The following is a 6295-nucleotide window of genomic DNA, read 5'->3' as shown; positions in this document are numbered from 1 at the left end:
TGCAGAAGAAAAAGTTTGGGAACCACTGCTCTAGAGGGAGAAATGGCTTGTGTTTTTTTTTTTTTTTTTTTTTTTTTTACCAAAAACAAATTCTACAGCCTCTAAAACCTGATTCTACTCCATTTGTATCTACATTTTCTGAAGAATGAAGTCAGGAACAGGTTTTTCAAAGAGTTCGGTTCGTTTGACACAGTGTAGTGTGAAAGCGAACCACATTAGTTAAAAATGTAATGTTGCAATTTTTGTCCCCATTCAAACTGAGTCTACCAGACCATTGGATGTGAAAACTCCCTGTTTATTAATTAGCAAATCTCTATGATTTTCTAGCTTGAAGATGAAACACAGTTAGGTTCAGATTCATTTTAATTTTTAGCTCCAGTAACTGCTTCAGCTGCAACCGAAAGAATCACCAACACGTTTCTGTTTACATGATGTCTGTTTCAGTTCCTCTGGAAACGCTTCTGATGAAGGAAAGACCAGCTTACTTGAAGAGCTCATCTTCGCCACTGTTGGAAGTCATTTAATTATATTTACCAAGCAAATAATAAATAGCAAATATCTTAAACTTACCACTAAACCCCAAAAACCACTTATACAACGATTTGAGAAGCGTGGCTTTAAGAGTCTCATGAAAAGAATCTGCATGTTTTAACATAACTTTTTTTCCCCAGAGAGTAGACAAGACTGTAGTGTTAAATCAAACTCATCTTATCCAGATTATTCCCACACAGAATACCTGGCTACCTCATCAGCAGTGTTGTGAGAGGCTCCTTTTTAATGGTCCACCAGAATGAAACCCTTGCCACCTCCTCATCCTCATCTTTCTCTCGTTGTTTCTCTAACTGTGTCTGTAAGTCTGAGTCACAATGCAGTCACCATCCCACACTGTGTGGGGAGACAAGGGCCTGTGATGTATGAGAGAGGTGCACAGCGTGGGAAGAATAAACTGCTTTGCTCAGGGACCTGTGTGTGCGTGTGTGGGTGTGCGTGTGTGTGTGTGTGCGCGCGCGTGTGTGTGTGTGTGTGTGCATGCGTGCATGCATGCGTGCGCGTGTGTGCGCGCGTGTGTGTGCGCGTGTGCGCCATTGGATCTTACAGGTTAGTGATCCCTGGACACCTCTCAATATATTTCATATACTGGCAAAGGCTGTATGCCTTTTTAATGGAGCAGTTTATTATGCCCCCAAAGTAAGTTGGAGAAACATGTATAACAATGATGCATCAGCTTCATGGTGAAAGAAGAAGCCGCAGAGAGACCCAGAGAATGGCGGCCGGGGGCTCTTAGTGAAATTCATAGAAAAAATAGATGTGGAGTTCCCCCAGGGACAGTTTAGCCTGATGCCTGGCACGCGGGTTTCTCCTAGGAAGACAACAGGTAAACAATATCCATCTGAAGCTGGAGTAGCTCAGTGCTTCGACTGCAGTGGAAAATCCAAAGATAAGTTCACAGCAGGGCCACCCAGATTAATTGTGCTAAACTTTTTCTTTTTTTTTTTTTTTTAAAGCAGACCAGCACATTGGAGTTGAGTTAGGAAACTTGTCATAGTGATCTGGGAGCACAGGCTTCATCAACAGCCATCTGGGCTAAAGATGGAGATGGCTGTTAAAAGCCTTGTTGCTGTGAGCTGTCAGTCAGGCTGCAAAAAATGTAAGAAAAGCATCTGATTCCTGCAGCGAAAGACCTTTCAAACCTTTTCTTATCGTTCTCTCTAAAGTACGACATCCATCTTCAGAATTGAAATGTCTGCCTGGCTGACCTGCACCTGAAACTGAAGAGCTGCCCATGATGGGCCACGTTTTCAGTTTACCATCCTTCGGTTTACTGATGGTAAACCGAAGGATGAAGAGAAAAATAGTACATAGAAACTATGAAGAAAAGCAGCAGCATAACTTTCAGAGTTTCCTGAAAACTGAGACAGACAGATGACATGCTACTTTAACCATGCTGCCATTTGACATGCTGGCCTTACGGCTAAGAAACATTCTGAGTCACATTTCTATCAAAACCACATCAGTTTGAGCTGCACTACATGGAGCACTTTTATTTTTAGTGCCTCTTTGTCATCAGAAAGGCAGTCAGAACATTTGGACGTTTTCTTCAGTCTTTATTATAGCTTATATCATTTAAGAGATGTTTTACTGAGTTTGGTTTTCGTTCAGATACTGTCAGTTTTGCTTTGTGTTGATTCTGTGTTGTTATGGAGATTTTTGCTGGAAATTGTGATGAGATAATCTTGTTGACTAGAAACTTCTTTTATCCAGGAGAGTCATGTGCAGGTTTTCAAAAGCAAAGGATTTTTGGATGGTGGATGCCAAATTGTTACTAGTTAATGAAGCTCAGAAATGCTGAAAAAAGCAGAGAATATGGAGGTGAAAGAATAAACAATTTCTGTCCATCATAAGATGTTACAGCAATACCCCCTCCCCCCTAAAAAAAGTCACATAGCTTCATGCTATGTTATTCTTTCTGTGTAGAGGAAGATGTTGGATGCTTGGAGCAGCTATAAGCTTAAACTGACTGTGTGATAAATCTAACCACATTATACATTATACATCATGTGACTTTCAGCCATGGATATGTCATTAAATATGTAAAAACAGAAGCTGATTTATTGGGAAAAGTAACATAATCCTTCCTAATACACAGAACGCCACCCCTCCCGTCCTCCTTTCCCCGACCCACCACAAAGGGGGTTAGGGAGGTTATAGTGCGTTGCACAAGACACTATTGACATTCAGATCCTGTGGTTGTGAGGGGGCTGAAGGGAACTACTTGAGGAACTGATGACACTCCACAAAAGATGGCACTTGGGGTAAGGGGCACGGTATAGGGGGGAAAAGTGATGACAATTCTAGGGGCCCTGACCAAAATGGGGCCCTCCACGATTTATTTATTTATTTATTGTTCATAGAAATTAAAAGAAAAAAAATTTGAGCCCTGTCAATTACAAAATTAATCAGATTGTATTTTTGAAGATTGTTTTTAGCAGTAAAAATTTAATGTTCCCACTCCCAGACCAAAAACCACACATCCATATTTGCCCTGAACTGCGCCCCCCCCCCACCTCTGGCATGAAATGGTTCGTTCCTGCTTGGAGCCTTGAGAGTGATGCTGTTCAGCAGCAGACAGTAGGAAACAAGTATGACTGTGGCAGTTACTATGCTGCGAAGAAAAGTTAGAAAATCAGGTTTTCAAAAAATAGAGGGAGAGAGAGAAAAAGGCAGGAGTGTCAATTTATAACCCAGTTTTTCTCCAAGAGAGGTGAGTAGACTGTATGAGATTATCAACCATTTGGCATAGTTAGCGTAGCTACAGACTGTTTGCCTCCATTTCGCTAACATTTAATGAATTAAGGAAAAAAATTACCAACATATTTATATATTTAACTTGTCCCTCGTTCCTTTTACCACACTTCACAACAGATGATCAGTCAGCAGCAGCAGCTCTAACCCAAGTCCCTTCTGACCTGTTCTCTCCTAAGTGAAATTAAAGCTGCAGTATGTAACTTTTATAAAAATATATTTTTTCCACATATTTGTTAAAACTGTTATTATGTTGTGACAGTATGGTATGAGAGATAATCTGTGAAAAATCTATTTCCTCTGCTTTCTCCCAGTGCTCTCTAAAATCAACCAATCAGTGGCAGGAGAGTTTTAGTGCAGTCAATCACGATCTCATATGGCTCATCCTTCCTCCCCCTTGCTCTGTGCTGTTTTGTAGCTAGCATAGCTACAGAACAGCACAGAGCATAGCTTGTAAATGCTTAGTCTAGTAAGCATAGCTACCAGTGATGGCAGATAAACGATTTTCCTGTAACAATAAGTTGTTTGTCCACCATTAGCACATTTAGCAGTGAGTGAATGAAGTTGATTGACAGCGCTAAGAGGTTCTGATTGGTTGTTTTAGTCAGAACGGTGCATTGCTTTAGCCAGCAATAATAGTTCAGGAAGGAGATGGAGGAGATTGATTGTTTTCACAGATTATCTGTCTCATAACAAACTGCTACAACATCGTGACAGCTTTAATAAATATGGAGAAAACATACTTTTTTTTTATTAAAGTTACATACTGCAGCTTTAATAAAATGCAACTACATAGCATGTTTTGAGAAGTCTGGATTGCTTTGTGTATATTTTGCATGTTGCCTATGACTTGCTCATGGGGAGACATTTCAGTAATCTAAAACTAATAGAAAAAATTTAAGCAACCTACTTGCATACTGTATGCAGACTGTATGCTTACTGAATTTTACTCTTCCATGTAAAATTCATGAACAGTAAATACTGTACTAGTTATCAGTATTGGACCAAAGAAAGCAAGGCAGTTGCCAGTTTTTGAAATTGTGACACTTTTGATGGGCAAGATAGACTCAAGAAATTGTAACAGCAGCTGCGTGAGGTGGGGCCCAATTAAATTTTTTGTCAGGGGGGCCAAGATTCCTGGCAATGCCCCTGCTAGGGGTGGTTGCCCATGTTGCCCATATCATGCTAATACAGCAGAACCAGGTAAATTCTACGCCCTTCATTCGAATCATGCACATTAAAGAAAATCAAGGGACGCATCAAGAGCAATAGTCATGCTTTGAATGTCTGACAGAAAAGGCTTAATGTTTCCCAAATGCTTAATTTCCTAATTTTTACATCAACATGCATGCCAGACAATGTGGCAGAAGCTCTATTGTCTGGGTTTTCTGAGTTGTTTCATATTGTGGCTGGATAAGAATTAAATTGTTGTATCTTTAAAGCAGGTCTTATATGTAGCTCTCTTGAGCATCGTTGTAGATTGTGTCATTCTGAATTTGGATATATTTGATATGTTATGTCCAGCAATTTCAACTCTTTTGTAAGACCATGTTATGACAAAAAATAAAGCTTAAAAAATTATCAACTTTTACCACAACTTTTTGAAAAAGGTTTGAAAACACTAATATTATCTCTTCAATGTTAATTCAACAAACGTAATATCTGAACTGATCTACTGCTGGAGCATTTTGTAAAGTCATACTTAACACAAAGCTTCTTTTTTCTTCAAGATATTTTCGAATCATTTCTGTTTTCCAGCAGTGTCCCTGAGGGATTAAAGTGAGCAGCACATTTTCTTAAGATAAGTGTCCTATCGTGTCTAAAGAGACACTGATCCAACTGATGGCCGTATTTGAGATGACAAAACCTATCACTTCTACAGAACAAGCAGCCAACACTAACATATCTAAGCAGGACTCATACACATTGAGCCTCAGCTTTGAAGGAATTTGTTCGAAATTGACAGCAATATTTATGCCATGGCTTCCTCTGCAAATTACATTCACAGTGAGGGAGAACCAAACCAGAGGAGTTGATGACAAATACCCAAACAATAAGCTGAAATGTTTGACCAGGCAGTCCCTACAGCAGTGGTCCCCAAACTACGGCCCGCGGGCCGGATCTGGCCCCCCTCCACATTTGGTCCGACGCCCTGAACAATACCAGAGAGCATTTAGATTTTTTTTCATATACCGTATTTTCCGGACTATAAGCCGCTACTTTTTTCCTAAGCTTTGAACCATGCAGCTTATAGCCCAGTGCGGCTTACATGTGGATTTTTCTTCAACCACCAGGGGGCTCTTTAGCAGGAAGTGAATCATTGGAAGTCAAAATTGGAAATAAAAGAAGAAAGGGCCCATTAAAACGTAATTAGGTTTTAATAGGGAATTGAAATTTGAGAATGTTGTTGATCAGTTAAATAGCATTGAGGGGAAAAAGAAGATATTTCATTTTCTTTTAAAATAATACTGGGATCATTATAAGAAGTTGAGGTATAGATATTAGGATCCAATGGATGGCAGTAGTGCAACAATAATGAATGCAAGCTGCCATTGAAATCTAAAGAAGAAGAAGAAAGCACCCATTTTCATTTAGCACATGCTAGCAGACACGAAGGATCAGCACTTTTACTGTTACAGTTACCATTCGGAAACTTCTGTAATCAGTTCAGTTAAATCTAAACTTGGCAACTTTTTCTTTTTCAACCCTAATAAATGTGATATTCAATTGACCTGTTATGACTCAAATGTTGTGTGTCCGCCCCCGTCTGCTGCTGTTGCATCGTTGTGGAAAACCTGGAGCGGCAGAGATATTTGCGGCTTATAGCCCGGTGTGGTTTATAGTCCGGAAAATACGGTATTTATTTCATAAATAGTGTTATTTCCTGGATTTTTTCTGTGAAGAACCCAGAGAGGGTTATTTGGTTATTATTTATTTTATTAATAGTGTTATTATTTATTTCCTGACTTTTGTTCTGTGAAGAACCCAGAGA

The 6295-nt window shown here is 39.5% G+C and overlaps 1 protein-coding gene across 9 annotated transcripts in view; it reads left to right on the top strand.

Annotated features, from left to right (window-relative positions):
• The window catches only part of adgrb1a (adhesion G protein-coupled receptor B1a), a 240299-nt gene that overhangs the window by 92946 nt on the left and 141058 nt on the right, over positions 1 to 6295 (top strand). The gene's annotated exons all lie outside the window — the stretch shown is intronic.

Source organism: Poecilia formosa, unplaced genomic scaffold, assembly GCF_000485575.1.
Source record: "Poecilia formosa unplaced genomic scaffold, Poecilia_formosa-5.1.2 Scaffold36, whole genome shotgun sequence".
Taxonomy (NCBI): domain Eukaryota; kingdom Metazoa; phylum Chordata; class Actinopteri; order Cyprinodontiformes; family Poeciliidae; genus Poecilia; species Poecilia formosa.
Note: the sequence above shows the minus strand (reverse complement) of the source record. Positions and strands in the feature narration are given on the sequence as shown.